At 34.4% G+C, this 22165-nt stretch overlaps 1 protein-coding gene across 1 annotated transcript in view; it reads left to right on the top strand.

Annotated features, from left to right (window-relative positions):
* The window catches only part of LOC141561151 (rab proteins geranylgeranyltransferase component A 1-like), a 163242-nt gene that overhangs the window by 37323 nt on the left and 103754 nt on the right, over positions 1–22165 (top strand). Inside the window, exon 2 of the mRNA XM_074300322.1 lies at positions 9090–9141. The gene's annotated coding sequence lies outside the window, so the exon portion shown is untranslated. The remainder of the gene's footprint in view (positions 1–9089; positions 9142–22165) is intronic.

The raw sequence follows: 22165 nt of genomic DNA, 5'->3' as shown, positions 1-22165 counted from the left end.
GAAAATCATCTAAAAACCTACTTGAAACTATTCACAGATTTAGCAAAGTTGCAGGATATAATGCAAATCATCAATATTTCTATTCATTTCAAGCTCATCATCAAGAGATTGAAAGAGAAATTCCATTTAAAATAAGTGTACAAAAAATGAAGTATTTGGGTTTACCTGTAAAAACAAATCTAGGAATTATATGAACATAATTATAAAACCCTCCTCACACAAATAAAGTCAGATCTAAATAATTGAAAAAAGCATCAATTGTTCATGGGGAGGCTGAGCTAATATAATAAAAATAACAATTCTGTCTAATTTTTTTTTACTTGTTCAGTGCCATATCAATCAAACTGCCAAAACATTATTTTATAGAACTAGGAAAAATAGTAACAAAATTCTTTTTTTTTTTTTAACTTAATAATTTTTTATTATATATATATATATTTTTTTATAATATTATCCCTTGTATTCATTTTTCCAAATTATCCCCCCCTCCCTCTATTCCCTCTCCCCGATGACAGGCAATCCCATACATTTTACATGTGTTACAATATAGTCTAGGTACAATACATGTGTGTGAATATCATTTTCTTGTTGCACAATAAACATTAGATTCCGAAGGTACATGCAACCTGGGCAGACAGATATTAGTGCTAACAATTTACATTCACTTCCCAGTGTTTCTTCTCTGGGTGTAGCTACCTCTGTCCATCATTGATCAACTGGAAGTGAGTTGGTTTTTCTTTATGTTGAAGATTTCCAATAGTAACAAAATTCATCTGGAAGAACAAAAGGTCAAGAATATCAAGGGAATTAATGAAAAAAAAAACTACAAGGAATGGTGCCTTAGTAGTACCAAACCTAAAAATATAAATATTAAAACCATTAGATACTGGCTAAGAAATAGAGTGGTGAATCAGTGATGACATGACATGATAATTAAGGTCTATAATAATGTAATATTCGATAAATCCCCAAACTCTACCTTCTGGAGTGAAAACTTGCTATTTGACAAATATTGCTGGGAAAATGGAAAATAATATGTTAGAAACTCAGTATAGACCTACATCTCACATTCCATACTAAAATAAGGTCAATATGAGTCATAATTTGGGGATAAAGAATGATACCATAAACAAATTAGGAAAGCAAAGGATAATTTACCTATCAGATCTTTGGAGAAAAGAGGAATTTATAACCAATGAATAATTAGAAAACATTATGAAAGGCAAAATGGACAACTTTAATTACATTAAAGTAAAAAAAAAGTTTTGCACCAACAAAACCAACAGAAACAAGATTAAGAGGGAAATACAAAGCTGGCAAAAAATCTTGACAGTCAGTGTTTCTGATAAAGGTCTCATTTCTAAAATATATAAAGAACTATGTCAACTTCATAAGAATGCAAGTCCTTCCCCAATTGGTAAATGGTCAAAGGATATGAACAGACAATTTTCAAATGATAAAATTAAAGCCATCTATAGTCATATGAAAAAAAAATCACTGTTGATTAGAAAAATGCAATTTAAAAGAACTCTCAAGTACCACTTCACACCTTTCATATAGGATATGATGACAAGAAAAGATAATGATAAATGTTGAGGAAGATGTGGGAAAACTGGGACATTAATGCATTGTTAGTGGAGTTATGAAATGATTCAACCATTCTGGAGAGCAATCTGTAACTATGCCCAAAGGGCTATTAAACTGTGCATACCCTTTGACCCAGCAGTGTCATTAATGGGTTTGTATCCCAAGGAAATCATAAAGAAGGAAAAAATAACCCAAATCTATAAAAATATTTGTAACAGTTCTTTTTGTGGTAACAAAGAATTGGAAAATGAGTAGATGCCCATCAATTGGGTAATGGCCTAATACACTATGGGATATAGAAGTAATGGAATATTATTGTTCTATAAAAATGATCAACAAGCTGATTTTAGAAAGAGCTGAAAAGATTTACATGAATTGATGCTGAGTGAAACAAACAGAACTAGCAATACAGCGTACACAATAACAGCAAAAATGTGTGATTATCAACTATGATTGATTTGTTCTTCTCAGTGGTTCAGTGATGCAAAGCAATGCCAATATACTTTGGACAGAAAATGCTATCTGCATCTAAAAAAATAACTATGGAGATTGAATATAAATTAACACATGCTATGTTCACTACTTTTTTCTGTCCTTTTTTTCTTCTCCCATGTTTTTCCCTTTTGTTCTGATTTTTCTCTCCCAAACATGATTAATAAAGCAAAGTGTATTAAAAATAAATTAATATAAAAATACTTCACAAGACTGACAAAGACTGTGATGATACACAAAAACTTATTAATTTCTGACTTAGATATATTCAATCCCTTTACCTGTATAGCCTACTATATGCCCATTTTATTATTTTTATTTTTATATTTTTTATATTTTATTATATCACCAATGTCTATATTGAAATTGAATTATTCTATTTCTCTAGCAGTATATTGATGAAAAACTTGGATTATTGTTCTCAAAAACAGTAGGAGACCTTTTTCTCACTAATTAACTAGAATTTAAAACTTCTGAAAATATCATCATTGATTGGATTATTTATAACAAAAGAGACTGAGTCTTCTGATTCAGCTGTCGATTTCAGAGAGCAGATCCCAGACTAATGTTTACTTTTGTGATGACTTTTAATTAACATTTAGATTAAGACAATACTTTAAAATTGTTTTTCAGTGTTATATTATTTTTCCAAATACATATAAGGATGGTTTTCCACATTCATTTTTGCCACATTTAAGTTTTCCAAATTTTTCTCCCCTCCTTTACCTCTCCCCTCCCCAAGATATAGGATAAATATATGTAATTAAAACAGTACTTTGTAATAGAAAACACTAGTCTTTTGGCCCCTAGGAAAAGATTATTATGCTTTCCTGGCACATGAATTTGTAAAATAATAGAGAAAGGCCAGTCCTTAAGTAATGTGCTAATTGTAGGAGCAAAAGCAGTGAACAATCAGTGAAGTAACTTTTCACATTAGGACTGTCTAAAGGGACTGCATAGGAGTTTATATTCAGAGCAGTTTCTGAAAAATGCAACTTCTATTTTTATATGTCGAGGCATGATGTATTATGTATGTTGGGTGGCTTAGATCACATTATTGTAGCCCCCAGACTTAGCATAGGAGACAAAGCCAGAAGAGATCATTAGGGGTTCCTGTTTCCATGTGTGATCTCACCCTCATACTCCTCTGGTTGGCACACATGTGCAAGGTACAAAAGGATACAATGATATAAGTACAAGACATAAAAAAAACAAAACCAAAAAACAAAAAAAACTAGTTGCTTTAACTTCCCGTGTTTATATCTCTGTTTGGGTGTACTTGTATAACCAGAATCATATTTTTATCACTCAGTACTATAAGTATGCATTAGGTATGTGCATTCATGAACCTCTAACAACCTTGAGTGACCTCTTTAGAACTCATGAAATTACAGGTCATAACACATAAGCATATATGTGTGTGTGTGCATGTGTGGATTTATATGTTTGTGAACATATACACACATACATATACTTATAGGCTTCAATATATGTGTCTAAAGAATGAAGAAACTCCCTCTATTAATGCATGCCTGATGAGCAGCAATAATTAGAGAATTTGGGGTGCAGGGTGGGATATGAGTAAAAACTACAAGATTAAATAATTTGTCCTGGTCATATAATTAGTATGTGTCTGAGCTGGACATTAATATAATTCTTCCTGGCAACCAGGACTGGTTCTTCTCTCTCTGTCTTTCTCCTTTTCTCTGTCTCTCCCTTTGTCTCTCTGTCTCTTTCTCCTTCTCTCTCTCTATCTCTCTCCCTCTCTTTCTGTCTCTGGCTATCTCTCTTTCTCTCTCACTCACATACATACCCACACTCACACTTATGTAACACAGGCATATACATGCATAATTTATATTGACATATGCTTATACATATAGATGATAAAATGGTATTTCTTCATGTATGAACTGATAGAGACTTTTCTACACTAATTTCACACAGAGGAAATAATTGAGGCATAGCATTGGAAAAGTAGATACACAGACACTAACTATCTAGAACTAGTCATTCTTGATTGTCATAGACTATCAGCATTTATTTTTTCTTGTGATGGTTACCCTTTGTAGAAACGTACCTGTTCTTTTGCCTTCTTCATTCTTCCCTTTCCAAACCCTCAAAAAATGATTTTTAGGTTAAGACTGTTTATACCTGTCAACCAAAATCTTCTTGTGGCTGGTGCTCACGTGACCCTGGCAATGTTGAACCTTTGTGGTAAAGCATTTCCTCTTGCTCAAAAGTCCAGGTAACATTTCCATGCACTTCATTTTTAAATGGTAGCAGAGCTGGATACTCTCTAGTGAAATATTCTCATCACCAAGATCAAAAGCAGTACCTCAAGGTATATTTACATCCTCATGTCTATTTCTAGATGCAGTGTAGAGAGGGGGAGTCATCTGTGTGTGATAGCCTAGCAGCAGAGAAATCTGAACTTTCATCTGTCATTGCTTCATGTCTCACTTAACTTGCTAAGCCAAGCTTCACTTTGACAAGCTATGGAGTCCTGGATGCCATTAGAGGCACTGCTAGGCATAATGCCCAAGAGCAGAGCTGTAGTGATGCTCCAGGGAAAATTGTCATTATACCCTCGTTCTGTGTCATACACTCATTCAGGGGACTGCGATTGGCACACAGGAATGCTTTCTAGGATGTGATTTCTCTGGAGAAAAGATTTTTCCTTTGCCAGCCTTATTTTTTTAAAAAAAGAAATAAAATGTTTCTGGCTTTTTTCTAGTTATGTCTAGTTAGAATCTGTACTCCCAGGTCTTCTTGTCTAGATTTTATTTAGGTTTTATGATAAATTTTTCAAAAAGGACATTATTCCTTTCTGTCAATGACAATCTAAAAATTCCTTCTGCATACACAGAAAGAATCAATGAAATTCAAATAAAATCAAAATCAAATTCCATGGACTTTGCACATCAGTCTCCCACAATGATGTAATTAACTCCCCTCTGAAATGCTGTGATTGAGGCCTTGAGAATGCAAGAAATTCTGCATCATATTAAGACTGTTCAGTTGTTCCATATCTTGTCTGTGTTCTTCAATAGTATACTTATTACTTTGCAAAAAAGTTCCATTTGGGTGAGTGGGTGGAAGCACAACAGCCAAGAAAGTGAAATTAGTTGTACAGAGGTCTCCATATATGGATGATCTTAAATTTTTTTTCTTTTCAAATAGAATACCATCTCTTGCTATTCAAGAAAGGCTGACACCATGAGACAGTTTAAAATGTTACTTTTCTTGAAATTCTCTCCTATGAAATTGTTTTGTGAAGAAAAATGCATGTGGGTTGAATACCATATTCGTTATCTTTTACTGCAAGTCCTTTGACTTTTTACTTCCAGTTGATTCTTTAAAAATGAAGGAAGGGTAAGCTCATGATTTCTGCAAATGCAAAACTTTTCAGTAACTGCAGATGAGAATTCCAAAAACTGAATAAAACAGATACACCAAAAATTTAACACAAGAACATCTGAACATCATTCAGCTATATGACTTAACCTTTTTTGAAGAATCTCTGAGTTGCAAAATTCCTAAATATTCTTTTTTTTTTCAATTTGGCTTGAAAACTTAAATCAAAAATATTTAAGAAAATATTACTACTAACAGATAGTTCTAAATTTCCATCTATATAAAATCTTTATGAGTCATCCATCCCCAAGTGAAGAATATCTTTGATGAAAGCATTAATAAGGATTATGTAGGTTTTCACAAATAATTTCCAACTATTATTCCCATGTTTACAATTGCTCAATTGACTGAAAGGCAAAGAGAATATAAGATACCATTATGGCAATTGTCATGAAAAATAATTTGATGTTGTAGAACAAAATGCTATTTTAAAGGCGTTTTAAGTTTTCTTCTATTCATACAGAAAAAAATCAAGAATTCTTTTAAAAATAATATATAACTTTGCTCAATGATTTTCTGGTGGTGAACATCAAGGAGAACTCATCAAATGTGCTCCCAATTGTCATAGAGGTTGTCCTTAAAGAAAGTTTCTCTGTGGATGGTAAAGTTCTCCAAATGTTATTTAAGGATGACATTGTGCTGCTTGCATCAAATTCTATAATATTCCAGAGCCTCCTGATAGAAATCTGTAACTGCTCCAAAAAAAGGGTGTGGCCTCATTATTCACAAAGGAAAGGCCAAGAGTATATTGCCCAGAATATTATATTCATTTGAATAAATAAGACACTATATAAAGCTTAAACATCATTATGTATGTTAGAGACAGATAGTATAAATGGGTAATGAGATGGGCCCAGAGTTGAACAAGAAGAGAAGAGTTGAATATATTACCTTTGGAAAACTATCCAACCCCTCCACACACAGCTGAGGGGGAGAAAAGGATCCATCTTTTTTAGTACGAACAGTCTATCAGTTTTGTTTTATAGCAATAAGACAGGCAGTACAATATGGTCTTAAGAATTAAAAATGAGTACCACAGAGGAAGCAGTGGGAAATTATTTTGTGAGTATGAGTAATGTGTAACTGATGGTGAATTTAGAAGATCAAAAGTAAAAGATGTCATCTAGAAAAAGGATGCTAGGGAGAAATGGTCTGGTTATATGGTAAAGGCAAGGGGTGATAGATATATAGTCAGAATACTCCATGGATGCTTTCATTGCATCAGGAGAAAGTGAAGAAGGTCTGCAGCATAATGAGTATCCACCTTTCATGAAATTATGGGATAAATTGCACACAAATTATATAGGTTGGGCAAACATTGATTAGATATGATGATTGCTGTCATCATTGAAGAGAACTTCAAAATTGATGAGATAATAGAACTATTAAATATGTGAATACTTAAATAGTTTTCTTTTAATGCCCAATGTCAAGTAGTCCTATTTTGAGCTGAAGCCCCTGTACAGTCAGTCCCTGATTAATGCAAATAATACCCTGAAGTGTCTCTATTATTCAAATTCATTTTGCATATTGCCATTAGGCTGGGAAAAGTTATATTTTACCCAGTTATAACTTTAAATAGTATGAATTTGAGTTATTTTTACCAATTGGGACCTAACGTACATCTCCAGAAGATTTTTACATAGGGGTAGAGACCTCCAAAAAGGTCCAAACCTCCAAAAGCAGATCATTCCATTGTGGCACGTGATATTAATGTGACTTTGTTAAAGTTGAATACAGATGGGAAATTCTTCTTGCTTTGAAAATAAATTCTCGTTCTTCATAAGTCTGTCTTTATATTAAACTCAATCTGCCTCTCTGAGTTTCAGTTTTCCCATAAAATGAATAGTTTGGGGTGATTGTCTCTAAAGTTCCCTTCAATTCTGGTATTCCATGCCTTTTCTGAATCCTTGGTTTTATAATGAAGTTCCCAGATAGCTCTCTTAGGAACAAGACAAAAGAGAATGGAAGCTGAATATGATAGTTATAGACTGCAAAGTCAATGAGGCTCAATATGTCTATAAGGTTCCCTATGGATTAATCATTTTATTTCTGAAGTGTGTATGCTGTCTGCAAGCATGAGATAGTAGCTCTGTATGCCATACATCCTAGGAGGTAATCCAGTTAAACAACACCTTCTACCATGCTGTCATGAAAAAATATATTCATCATATATCTTTCCTAATACATTTGCAAGGTTATTTGATAAAAGAAATTCAGATTTTCAAAACACTTATAAAAGACATTAGACAGATACATGCTACAATATTTCAATCCAAGGACAGTTCACTGTGTGGGTGGAGTAGGTAGTGATATGTACCTTGAGTTTAATGAAACTAAACCATAAGCCCACAAGTATCCCCTTGTCCATACACACTCACCCACTTATACATTTGTTTCCTAGAGCCTAAAATTTCTTTAAAGAGGACTATTTGGGGATTAGCCTAACTCAGGTAAATTTGGTGATTAAAACCCCTAGGGTTAAGATGCAACAACATAGTTATATATTCTAAAAATGTCATAAAAATAATTTTACTAATAACAAAGGATTAAAATGATAAAATTCCTAGAGTAAAAAAAGATAATTCCTATAAATTGACTACTAAAATACGCTTATCTTCCTGCATCTTTGCCAGAGTAATCACGAAAGGCAGTCTGCAGGGCAGGGGGACATCTGCCAAAAACTACAACTGAACCCTCCATAGGCTGAGCCTTTTCCTTATGCTTCAGGCAGCAAGGAGGGATCTAATGATTGTGCTGAGAAAGGCCTCATTTTAGGTTATGTCTTAAGATAGTTTTCTCCAATACAGAAGTGTATCAGAAGCTGAATAATTTTTACTTTTTTCTCTTCAGCCCATTAACATTACACTATTTTCCCTAGAAGTAGGCTTTTCTCTTCCTTTTTTCTTGCAGTGAAAATTTCATTTAAAAAAGACAGAAAAAGCATTTTGCTTGTCAAACAATTGACATTTCCCATAAGCCTCAGCTTATTGTATATTCTCATTTTTGCTCTATTTTTGTAGGACTATGCCACCAAAAAAAAAAATCTTTAGATGTGTACCCCTGCTTCCCTCTTTTGTATGTGGCCTATTCTGATCTCATTAGTGAGCTGCCTTTGAAGTCACATCCATCTCTTTAGATATCCTTTTACTCCTCATACATATCATTCACAATTATATTATTAAAATGTCCCTTTTAGAGGCTGACATCTTTGCTGAGCCTATCTTTCCTTTTATAATCTCAGGCTATAGGCTCATAATTATCTTTTCTTTGACCTTTTTGAAGTTTGCTGTTCGAAAATTTAGGATTCATATCTATGAACCAACCCCCTGGCGATCATAAAATCTACAATGAAATGATTATATTCCTTCAAATTTCCTGATGCTTCCAATTCAACAGCCAGTTCTTTCTTGTTGCTCATTGCTTTCTCACTAATAGTTGTTCCCCTTATACATTTTCAGGTGATTGAATTACAAATAATCAAAATAAAAATTTGTCATTGGCTTTGCTTTTTATGGAAATATATGTATGTATAGCTATATATGTATTATACCACACACATATGTCAAGTGTAGTGTTTGTTTTTTTTTAAGGTTCAGTATACCAAAAGTCCAGAAGAAGGAAATGTGGCTCACATAAGAAATGGTAAAGTAAAACAAAATGCTTTGATGAGGAGATATACTTTTTTTAAATTTTTTTATTTTTTTATTAATTTTTATAATTATAACATTTTCTTTGACAGTACATATGCATAGGTAATTTTTTTTTACATTATCCCTCGTACTCCCTTCTGTTCTAAGGTTTTCCCCTCCTTCCCTCCAACCCCTCCCCTAGATGGCAGGCATTGCCATACATATTAAATATCTTATAGTATATCCTAGGTACAATATATATGTGCAGAACCGAATTTTGTTGTTGTTGTTGTTGTTGTTGTTGTTGTTGTTGTTGCAAAGGAAGGATTATATTCGCAAGGTAAAAATAATCTGGGAAGAGAAACAAAATAAAACAAAACAAAACAAAACAAAAAAACAATGCTCCAGGAGATAAACTTTTAATAAGGACAGTCAGAGAAAGTAGAAAAAAGTCAGATCTACTGGAGTAACAGGAGGAATTGAGTACACTAATCAATAAAGTATGGTGAATTTTATAAGATTTTTAACTTGGTCAAAAAAGCATTTGAAAAAGATATAAAAAGACCACAACCTGGAAACCAGTACTGATTCATGCTAATATGTGGGAGAGTGAGGGAGAAATCTTCTGGGGTATAAAATTGGCTGCTAATTGATTTTCAATCTTCCTACCAAAAGGAAAATAACCACTACCTATATGACAGTGTGGCTCAGGGGTTTTTAACCTTCTCTTCTTCATTTAGTGGAATGAGGAGCTCCTTTGTTATTAGAAAGACCAAAACTCAGGTATTTCAGTGCCAACATTGTTTCTATTACACCACACCATTTCTCCAAGACTTCCAGCAACTTTTTAGGTGGTTGATATTCCTTATTACCCCTATTATCTCTGAGAAGACTAAGAGTACTTCTCCAGAGATCCACATAAATAGTTTCAGCCATTACTGGCTTCTTAAGTTCATGGTATTTCACACAAGTGTAGGTAGTATAGGGCTGAGATGTCATATTTGTAGCTCCTAGTTACTGGTAGTCTTCACAATTCTCGTTTGTAGCCTGAACCAGATTAGAATGGAATTGGGAAATGTTTAACAAATTAAATAAAAATGCAATACATTTATGTGGTTCATCAGGATCTGTTTCTGTCAGAGTTTGACACCACTGATTTAATGGGCCTGGTACTGAAGACTTAGATCTCAGACCAGGGAGGTCTGGTTTCAGACTCTTGCTAACTTGGTATGGTCAATAGGAAAATGATATCATCTCTCTATTACTGAATTCCTTCTGTAAAATATGGGTGTTGGATTTGATAGCCTTGAACATCCTGTCTAGCTTTAGATGTAAGGTTTTAAAATATTTTTGGCATTTGATATAACTCCAATGGTTACAATGCTTTTTCTGTGAGAGGACCAATATTCTTCTGTCTCCTAGTAACAAGGATTAGTTTTCCCTAAAAGGAAGCACAGCAAAGCTGTCCATGGCACTTAATTTGTCCCTGAATCCTTTGATGCAATTTCATAGTTACATAAAATCATAAAAAGTGGAGTCACTATGACATAGTGGATATCTAAGGACCACTGGAATCATCATACTTTATCCTGCTGACGAGGTACTTTTCCATATGCAGAAGAGGAGGACCTAGCCAAGAGAACCTTAATTCTTAGTATCCTTGATGTATATCTTTGCTGTGCTAAAGCAATATAAATATATTTTTTAAAAAATCCAAAAAATCCTCCCATTCTATAACTAGTAAGAGCCTCATTTTGTCCCAAAATCAAACCTATTTACATTCATAATTTCATTTAAACCATAAATAACCCTATGAAGTAGTAATCCTGGAATTATTTCCACCACCTTACTAATGAGGGAAAGTGATATTAGAAATGTGTAGTGACATGCTTATGGTTAGTGCTAGTATATTTCAAAGGTGAGATTCAATCTCATGCTTTTCCAATGCAAGCCCTACACATTTCCTCCTTTTCCTTGTACAATATTACCTCCAAGAAATTTTACATATCCATTACTCTGTTAATGTTATTTCAAACCTCCAAATTTGAGTTATTCTTATGTTTGCCTCCTAGAATTAAAATCATAAATCCATTTTTAGAAATCTGTATCGAAGTTGGGATATAGGACTTAGAGAAAAAAATGTTTCAGTGAATATAATAGCTGTCTTCAGATTTTTAAAAGACTGACATATAAGAATGATTTTAGATGTGTTCTGCTTCACCTCAGAAGGCATATACACAAACAATACATTGAACTTGCAAATAGAAAGACAAAGAGAGAGAGAGGGAGAGAGAGAGACAGAGAGAGAGAGAGAGAGAGAGAGAGAGAGAGAGAGAGAGAGAGAGAGAGAGAGAGAGAGTCAGATAAAAAATTAAAGTTGTCTAAAAGTGAAAAAGACTGTTTTAGTATTCATTCCCCTATTACTAGAAAACTTTAAGCAAATACTGAACCAATTGATCAAACAAACAGAAATCATTTATTAAGTTTTTGCCATGTTCTGGGCTGGAGATAAAAAAAATAAATAAAAACAAACCCTCAAGAAGGTTACTGCTCCAATGAGAAAAAACATTCTATCTATTAGGCATTAATAATCTATTATGACCTGATTTTCTTCTTTTGCAATTGTTTTCAGGTCCTTCTGAGTACTACAAAACCTTTCACTGATCTACTAGGTGTTTTCTAAAAGAGACATTCTGTTAATTAAAACTATTTATGGTTATATGAAAAAATGCTCTAAATCACTATTGTTCAGAGAAAATGCAAATTAAGACAACTTTGAATTACCACCACACACCTGTCAGATTGGCTAAGATGACAGGAAAAGATAATAATGAATGTTGGAGGGGATGTGGGAAAACTGGGACACTAAATACATTGTTGGTTAAGTTGTGAACTGATTCAACCATTCTGGAGAGCAATTTGGAACTATGCCTAAAAATCTATGCATACTCTTTGGTCTAGCAGTATCTCTACTGGGCCTATATCCCAAAGATATCATAAAAAAGCGAAAACGACCCATGTGTGCAAAAATATTTGTAGCAGCCCTTTTGTAGTGACAAGGAACTGGAAGCTGAATGGATGCCCTTCAGTTGGAGAATGGCTGAATAAGTTATGGTATATGAATGTTATGGAATATTATTGTTTTATTAGAAAGGATTGATAGGATAATTTCAGAGAGATCTGGAGAGACTTACATGAATTGATATTAAGTGAAGTGAGTAGAACCAGTAGATCATTGTACACGGCAAAAAAAAGATTATGCAATGATGGATGTGGCTCTTTTCAACAATGAGATGATTCAGGCCAGTTCCAATGATCTTGTCATAAAGAGAGCCAAATATATCCAGAGAGAGCACTGTGGGAACTGAACATGGATCACAACATAGAATTTTCACTTTGTTATTGTTGTTTGCTTGAATTTTGTTTTCCTTCTCATTTTTTCCTTTTTGATTTAATTTTTTTTGTACAGCATGATAATTTTGGAAATATGTATAGAAGAATTCCATATGTTTAATATATATTGGATATATATTTAATATATATTGGATTACTTACTGTCTAGGGAAGGGGGTGAGAGGAAGACCCTGATGAGGAGAAACTGAGGCTCTAAGCCGAGATGGATCAGCTCTTCTCCTCCTGGGTGTGATTACCTCTCTCTCCTTCCCCAGAATAACCAAGGCCAGGTCCAGTTAGCAAATGAATTCTGTACTCAATGCTGTGTTTAAAAAAAAAAAAAAAAGTCTTTATTGATAGTAAAGGAATAGACAGGCATTTGGTTTCTAGAAAGAGCAAACTGCCTGGAAAGGGCCGGAACGCCAGAATAAGTTGGCGGGCACAAGGCAAGGAAACCGAGTGCGAGGAATACAATTTTAGAAATTCATTTTATACATAACCAGGGTCATAAAACAAAGTTTGTATAGTGATATTATCCAAGAGGTTCTAGCGAGATTTGTAAATAAGACAGGAATTTCTCTTAATCATTTGTGTCTCAAGTTATCTCCTTTAACCTCTCCTAAGACAGGAATTTCCTGTCATTTATTTGTATCTTGAGCTATCTCTTTTTGACCTTATCAGTGACAGATGAAGCTTTCTCAATTAAAAAAAAAAAATCTATGAAATAGAGTAGATCAAACCTTGGGCCTGGGTCATGTGATCCCTATTCCCAGAGGTCTGCAGAGCCAGAAGATTAGTTCTTGGGCTCAAGTTGCAGAAAGTCACATGATCTCTAAGCCTAGAGGTCTCTAAAAGTCAGATCCTAAATCGGCTTCAGGAATGGACAGGAAGTGACATAACCCACAGGAAGCAGACAACATTGGTGACCATTGGTCAGTGATGGTTACTTTCTTTTAGTCTATCCAATGAGAAGGTTTGGATCTTTTGCTATTTAACCAGCTTTCCTCTTTCTGGCTTGTGGGTCAGGCACATGTAGCCTGGATGCTGAGATGCTATCCAGGTGTGCTTGAGTTTCTCCCTGCAGGGACTAAAAAAATGCTTTCTCTTTGTACTCGAAGATGTCTTTGATTAGTTAATTTAGGGAAGGGGGTCTAGCGCCCGTCCCACACATGGATAAGAATGACCCACTCAAAGATTTCCTTGATTCTGATCTTAATAAGAGAGACTGGGAATATATGCTTGAAAGATGAGACTGACCACCTGTGGGATTCATTCCAAGCCCTCCTGGTGACAACATGAATCACCAAGGCAGATGCCGATAATTACTCTGAATGTCAGGAAGAAGTTAGATACTTAATTCACCCAAAGTTTTAGCTCTACTCAAGACAAAGCAAAAGTTCTAGGAGAAGTTATCTCAGTGTTTATAGCTATTTTGCCTCATTGGAAATGGCCTCCAGCTGTCTTCTGCTAAGTTGTGTGACATCTCCAGAAAACTTCTTAGAATTGTAGCAAAACTAACAGCAACTATGCTGTCAGCCCTTCAATGAATATTCCTGGCCTGCATCAACATTCACCCCATCCTGTGTGACTTTGGCTACCTGTTTACATAGCACCTGGGAGACCTTTGACAAGGGACATTCCGTGCTATGGGGATTAAATATATTGCTATGGCCGTTGCATGATCCTGATGAACCCCAAGTAGAGGACTTGAAGAAGCAACCCTAGATGAAGACACCCATGCTCTGTTCCTTCAAGGACCCCTGAAAATATTGCTGCCATTTTCCAGCTGATAGCTGCAGCCAATATCACGTAAACTGCTCTTCACTATCTGGACATGGTAGAGTGACATGAGAACAAGTAAGTTCTCCATTGAGAACCCCATGGGAAGATTAGATAGATTTAGAGGAGGAATTCTGGACATGGAAAGAAGACCAGGAGACAGGCTGGGGGAAGAGAATACTAGACCTAGAGGGGATGGGAGGACAAGGATGGCTAGACTATCCTATATTGATGGTTCTGAGAATAGGGTGCTCTTGCTGGATGATTTTGAGAAAATCAGTGAATGAAATGAGAGACTTCCTGTCAAGATACAAGCAAGAAAGAAAAGCATATAACAAAGGCCCTGAGGAGATTTTGGAGGTCTTCCTGGGAATAACCACCCCTTGTGTCCCTTATTCATTAATCATCTAATAAACAAGAACCTACAGCCCTTTTGAAAAAAAAGAATCCAGGTTCTTACTGTACTTTGTCTCCTGAATGCCATCTTCTATGACTCCCTCCTTCTTCCCTTCCCCATCAAACACTTCCCTATCCCCTAGGCCTTGTTTATGCTAGGATGAGCATTCTTTCATTCTTCCCAAGCTGAGGAGATAAAACCTAGATCCTTCTCAGAAATCAAGGATTATGGAGTAGGGGGGGAGAAACCATCTGGCTTGCCAATAAAGGTGATGTTGTGGCCTAGAACTCTCAAACCATAAAGGGGAGTTAGGGCTGAACAAAAGCAGCTCATTCCCACATATCCATTTCAGCCCATAATTTTGCTTTTTTTATTAACAAAAAGATGCTTCAATCTGCAGTCAGACTCCATCAATTCTTTCTCTGAAGGTGAATAACAATTTTTATCATAAGCCTTTCAGAATTGCCTTGGAACACTGTGTTGCTAAGAACAGTTAAGTCATTTATAATTATGATACAATATTGCTATTACTTTGTATAATATTCTACTAATTCCACTTACTTTTTTTGCATGTAATTCTCACCAAGTTTGTCAACTTTTTCTGTATTAAAATCCTTAGGGAAGCTGGCACTATTTTTTTATTATAGCTTTTTATTTACAAGACATATGCATGGGTAATTTCAGCACTGACCCTTGCAAAATCTTCAGTTCCAACTTTTCCCCTCTTTCCCCCACCCCCTCCCCTAGATGGCACGTAGACCAATACGTGTTAAATATGTTAAAGTATATGTTAAATACAATATATGTTTACATATTTATACAGTTATCTTGCTGCACAAGAAAAATCAGATTTAGAAATAAGGTAAAAATAACTTAAGAAAGAAAACAAAAGTGCAAACGGACAAAAACAGAAGAAGTGGAAATGCTATGTTGTAGTCCACATTCATTTTCCCATAGTTCTTTCACTAGGTATAGCTGGTTCTATTCATTATTGAACAATTGGAACTGATTCGGTTCATCTCATTGTTCAAGTGAACCACATCCATTAGAATTGATCCTCATATAGTATTTTTGTTGACATGTACAATGATCTCCTGATTCTGCTCATTTCACTCAGCATCAGTTCATGTAAATCTCTCCAAGCCTCTCTTTATTCATCCTGATGGTCATTTCTTACAGAACAATAATATTCCATAACATTCATATACCATGACTTATTCAGCCATTCTCCAATTGATGGGTATCTATTTAATTTCCAGTTTCTAGCCACTACAAAAAAAAGGCTGCCACAAACATTTTTGTACAAATGGGTCCCTTTTCCTTCTTTAAGATCTCTTTGGGGTATAAGCCCAGTAGAAACACTACTGGATCAAAGGGTATGCACAGTTTGATAACTTTTTGGGCATAGTTCCAAATTGCTCTCCAGAATGGTTGGATACATTCACAACTCCACCAACAATGTATCAGTGTCCCAGTTTTCCCACATCCCCTCCAACATTCAGCATTATCTTTTCCTGTCATCCTAGCCAATCTGAGAGGGATGTAGTGGTGTCTCAGAGTTGTCTTAATTTGCATTTCTCTGAAACATAATGATTTGGAACATCTTTTCACATGGCTAGAAATAGTTTCAATTTCTTCATCTGAAAATTGTTCATATTCTTTGACCATTTATCAATTGGAGAATAGCTTGATTTCTTATAAATTAGAGTCAATTATCTATATATTTTGGAACCTCTGAATGTAAAAATGTTTTCCCAGTTTATTGCTTCCCTTCTAATCTTGTCTGCATTAGTTTTGTTTATGCAAAAAGTTTTTAACTTGATATAATCAAAATTTTCTATTTTGTGATCATTAATGATCTCTACTTCTCCTTTGGTCACAAATTCCTTTCTCCTCCACAGGTCTGAGAGGTAAACTATCCTATGTCCTTCTAATTTATTTAAAATCTCATTCTTTATGCCTAGGTCATGAACCCATTTTGACCTTATCTTGGTGTATGGTGTTAAGTGTGGGTCAGTGCCTAGTTTCTGCCATACTAATTTCCAATTTTCCCAGCAATTTTTGTGAAACAGTGAATTCTTATCCCAAAAGCTGGGATCTTTGGGTTTGTCAAACACTAGATCATTATAGTTATTGACTATTTTGTCCTGTGAACCTAACCTATTCCACTGATCAATTAGTCTATTTCTTAGCTGACACTATTTTTAAAATGTGATTCATGTTAACCAGTTGTTAGATAATGATTATTAGAGTAGATTGTGAGAATTTAATCAATCAAAAACAATAAACTTAACTGCCTACTATGTGTCAGGGGATACTAAGTCTTGGAGATACAAAAGGACTAGCTCTGCCCTCAAGAAGCTTATTACTACTACTTATTACTTATTACTACTTATTACTATTACTAGGAGAAATAACATACAAACATATATATGTCTAAACATATGTATACACACACAAATCAAGCTACATACAGGATAAATAGTACATAGTTGAAAGAGGGAATGCACTGAAATTAAGAGGGATTAGGAAAAGATTTCTTTAGGTGGAATTTTAGTTAGAATTTAAAAGAAGCTGGGGCATGGGGCAGCTAGGTGGTGCAGTAGATAGAACACAAACCCTGAAGTCAGAAGGTCCTGAGTTCAAATTTGACCTCAGACAAAGTCAATTAACACAAATTGCCTCAGGAAAACAAAAACAAAAACAAAAACAGGGCAGTAATCAGAGTAGAGGAGTATTCTACAGGCAGACTTATGATTGCAATGATAGGACTCTAATATAGAGTTATTTAGACTAAGTCATACTAATACCCATAAAGCATACTTGCAAAGAAGGGTTGTACTTTTCCACTCTTTTGACTTATATAAATCTTGCATTAGGAAGTTAATGCTCCACAGCTTCTAATTGGATAAAACTCTTGATTGGTGAAGTCTCTGAGTTATTCTCTTACTGTTTTAATTATTTTAGATCTTCTCTAGGTTTCTGTAATGAAACTTCCCCTGGCTGAGCCTTAACCACGCCTGATATCAATAATGATCCCAAAAACTTCTCTATCCCATCAGGGTCTTATTAGGAATGTCTGTTCCAACATCTGACACCAGTTACCTGTTCTCACTGAAGCCCTATTTGGGTTTATGTAATTTTGCCCCCTCCCAGAAGTCCACCTTTGAGCATGTTCTTTCCCCAACACATTTCTCTCCTCCTTGTGCTGAATAAATTTCTTACATCTGTGACGATGAACCTCTGTTTATTTATATTGCCATTTTGTTCAACAGTTTTTTAGTCTTGTCTGACTCTGTGAACCTATTTTCTTTTTCTTTTTATTAAAACTTTTTATTTATGAAACATATTCATGGATGATTTTTTAACATTGACTCTTGCAAAATCTTTTGTTCCAAAATTTTCCTTCCTTCTCCCCACCCCCTTCCCTAGCTGGCAGGTAGTCCAATACATGTTAAATATGTTAAAATATATGTTAAATCCAATATATGTATACATATTTATACAGTTATCTTGTTGCACAAGAAAAATTAGATCAAGAAGAAAAAAAAAAAAACAACAACTGAGAAAGAAAACAAAATGCACACAAACAACAAACAGAGAGAGTGAGAATACTATGTTGAGGTCCACAATCAGTTCCCACAGATCTCTTTCTGGGTGTAGATGTCTCTCCATCCCTGAAAAAGTGGCACTGGTTTGAATCATCTCATTGTTGAAAACAGCCAAGTGAAACCCTACTTTCTTGACAAAGATACTAAAGTGGTTTTCCATTTCCTTTTTCAGCTCATTTTATAGATGAGGCAACTGAACAAGATTAAGTGATTTAGCCAGGGTTATATTGCTATTAAGTGTCGAAGGCCAGTTTTGAACTCAGGAAGAGGAATCTTTCTGACTTCAGTTTCTGCACTTTAGCTACTTTACCATGTATGCATGCTTCCCCCCACTTGCTGCATTGAATAATAATAAAGCTTTTTTATTAGCTTCCTGAGTACTAATTTCCTGTAAATTTTTCTGTAAGTTGCCAGTCAAATGACTTCTGGGAAATAATATGGAAAATTATAAGGATAAAAAAGAGAGTTTAACAAAATCTTAGAGATAATTTGATCTAATCCCACCATTTTATTTGGCATTTTAAATGTTCATTATTATTGTTGGTTTGTATATCACCTTTATTTTTTAAATATACATACATAACATATATCTATATCAATATATCTTTATCTATCTATCTAATGATATATATATATCCCTCCTCTACCTAATGAACCATCCTTTTGTAACAGGGAATTAAAAAGAGAAAGAAAAATCACAGCAAAACTAAATCAAAGACTAAAGCATCAAAACTAGACATCAATAGGTTTTGATAGTATAAGTGATATTCCATCAGTATAGTTACCACCTTAATAAAAAAGAAGTAGAGGTACTTTCTCATAGACTTCAGGGTTGCAATTTCTCATAGATTCTTTAGGGACAACCTTTCATTTTATTCCTCTTTCTATTTGAGTTTTTTTTTCTTGTTCTTTCATATTTCATTTTGTATCAGTTTATCTTCTGATATTTCTCTAAATTCTTTACACATATATTATTTTTCACATACTAGTAATATTACATTATGCTCATATTTCACAATTTGTTTAATCACTTCCCAATTTATTAGTTTCTACTTTGTTTCCAGTTTTTTAATGCTACAAAAAGTGCCACTGTAAATATTTTGGCATGTATCAACATTTCTTTTTACAAATGAGAAAGCTGAGGCTCAGAGAAGATAAGTAATTTGTCCAAAGTCAAATAACAAATAAAAAATAGAGTTGGAGTTCAAAGTCAGGTTCTCTTAATTCCTAATCCAATGCTCTTTCTAATATAAAATGGCTCCTTCTCACATCACAGAAATAAAAAATGAAAATGGCAGTAATTGATATATGCAGGCATTTGATATGTGCAAAAACTCCCAGCAATAATATTAATTTAGAACTTGAAAGGACCTTAGAAATCATTTAAACTAGATGCCCGGCCTTTGAATTGCCAACCATTGAAAAGCCCTGAAGATATTGTTGAGTCCTCACATATATATGTTCATCAAACATTATTATTTTAATTTTTTTTGGCTCCAAGAAAACATGCAGGAAGAAATAATAGATTTTGTGTCAGTATTTTTATATTATTCATGCTTCATTCATGCGTAATAGAACTTTTTTTCTTGGACATTTGGAATTGATTTTGTTGTTATGATCCATAACATAAATTCATTTAAAAGTGTTGGTAATTTGATAGTAGCTTTTTATCATTACCTATTTTATTGCTTAACAAATATAAATACTGTGGTGCAATTAACATCACGCAGAGGCCCTCAACATATTTTGTTATTAAAAAGGCATTTTCATACTCCAGAAGGCTGAAATTGATGATAGAATTAATCCTCTCATGACTACCCAATATCATCGAGCTTTTCAGTAGCTGAGATTGTCTCCTTCCATTATAATGTGTTTTTTTTTTTACTACATCAAATTCATTCCATCATTGTACAAACACATTATATATGAAAAACATTCCTCCATTCTTTTCTTCTAAATGAAATTCAAATTTCTTCTAAGATGAAGATTTAAATAAAGAGATCTTATACTTTTTCTTAAAAGTTAAATGAAGCAAACCTTTAACCTTAAACAAAGTTTTGCTTTTCATTCAGTTCTCTCTCTTTCTCCCTGTTTCTTTCTGTATCTCTTGCTTTCGGTCTCCGCTTCTCTAGCTTCATCTCTCTTTCTGTCTTTCTCTTATCATTCAGAAGAACTAATTAACTTTCCTATAAGAAGTTTCCTATCCAGTGGAAAATACCTGTACTTATATTCACATCTGATAATTAACCTTTTTAAGAGAAGGATTTTTATATTTCATGAGATTAATCAGGCACTGTTCTTGACAAAGTTTCTTCATTTTCTTAATATTTTAGTGTGATAAAGTATTGATATAGAGGTATCTTAAGATGAGCTAACATGATGAAATAAAATTTTCTTCTTAAACTTTGATTAAACATGACAATAAGTACATGATATTATTTATATGATTTTAATTTCATAACAAATAACATATATGTGGTTTAGTCATTAAACTTTTTTAGTGTATGATGCATTGTTGGTGGAGTTGTCCATGGATCCAACCATTCTGGAGCAATTTGGAACTATACTCAAAAAGTTATCAAACTGTGCATACCCAGATTGATCCAGATAATCCCAGATCTACTGGGCTTATATCCCAAAGAGATCTTACAGAAGGGAAAGGGACCTGTTTGTGCAAAAATGTTTGTGGCAGCGCTTTTCATAATGGATAGAAACTGGAAAATGAATGGATGCTCATCAATTGGAGAATGACTGAATAAATTGTGGTATATGAATGTTATTAAATATTATTATTCTGTAAGAAATGACCAGCAGGATGATTTCAGAGAAGCCTGGAGAGACTTACACAGACTGATGTTGAATGAAATGAGCAGAACCAGGAGATCATTATACACTTCAACAACACTACATATGCGGATCAATTCTGATGGAAGTGGCTATCCTTAACAATGAGAGGATCTAAATCAAATACAATTGATCAGTAATGAACAAAACCAAGTATACTCAGCGAAAGAACACAGGGAAATGAGTGTGGACAACAACATAGCATTTATATTCTTTCTGTTATTAATTGCTTGCACTTTTGTTTTTCTTCCCAGTTTATTTTTACCTTCTTTCTAAATTCAATTTTTCTTGTGCAGCAAGATAACTGTATAAATATATATATATATGTATATATATATATACATATATTGTATTTAACATATACTTTAACATATTTAACATATATTGGTCTACCTGCCATCTAGGGGAGAGGGTGGAGGGAAGGAGGGGAATTATATCTCTTTGTTCACTAATTGTAAGGGGATAAGTTGTAGGAAATCCGAAGAGCTCATTGTTGTCATAAAGATTTTCTGCTCCCCATCAAATATATGTTTTTAAAAATATCTTCAATGACATGAGTTTTGAAGAATTTTCTTTTTCTTTGAATAAAGAGGGGAAGGGAGAGAGAGGGAGGAAGGGAGGAAAGAGAGAAGGAGGGAGAAAAGAAGGAAGGGAAGGAGGGGAAATGAAGGAAGGAAGGGGAGGATGGAAGGAGGGAAGGAAGAAAGTGAGCGAGGAAGGGAGGGAAGAAGGAAAAGGAAACAGGGAAGAAAGGGAGTGAGATAGGGAGAAAGGAAGGAACAAAGGAAAGAAGGGAGGGAGAGGAGAAGGAGAGAGGAATGGAGGAAGGGAGAAAGGGAGGGAGAAAGGAAAAGGTGGGAGGGAGAAAGGAAGGGAGGAAGAAAAGGGAGGAAGAAAAAAGGAAGAAAGGAAAGGGAGGGAGGAAGGAAGGGAGGAAGGAAAAAGGAAGGAAGGAAAGGGAGGGAAGAAGAAAGAAAGGAAGGAAGTAAATGGAGGGAGGGAGAAAGGAGAGG

The sequence above is a fragment of the Sminthopsis crassicaudata genome, chromosome 3, assembly GCF_048593235.1.
Source record: "Sminthopsis crassicaudata isolate SCR6 chromosome 3, ASM4859323v1, whole genome shotgun sequence".
In the NCBI taxonomy this organism is placed as follows: Eukaryota; Metazoa; Chordata; class Mammalia; order Dasyuromorphia; family Dasyuridae; genus Sminthopsis; species Sminthopsis crassicaudata.
The sequence above is the reverse complement of the archived record's forward strand: the minus strand, read 5'-3'. Positions and strand labels throughout refer to the sequence as shown.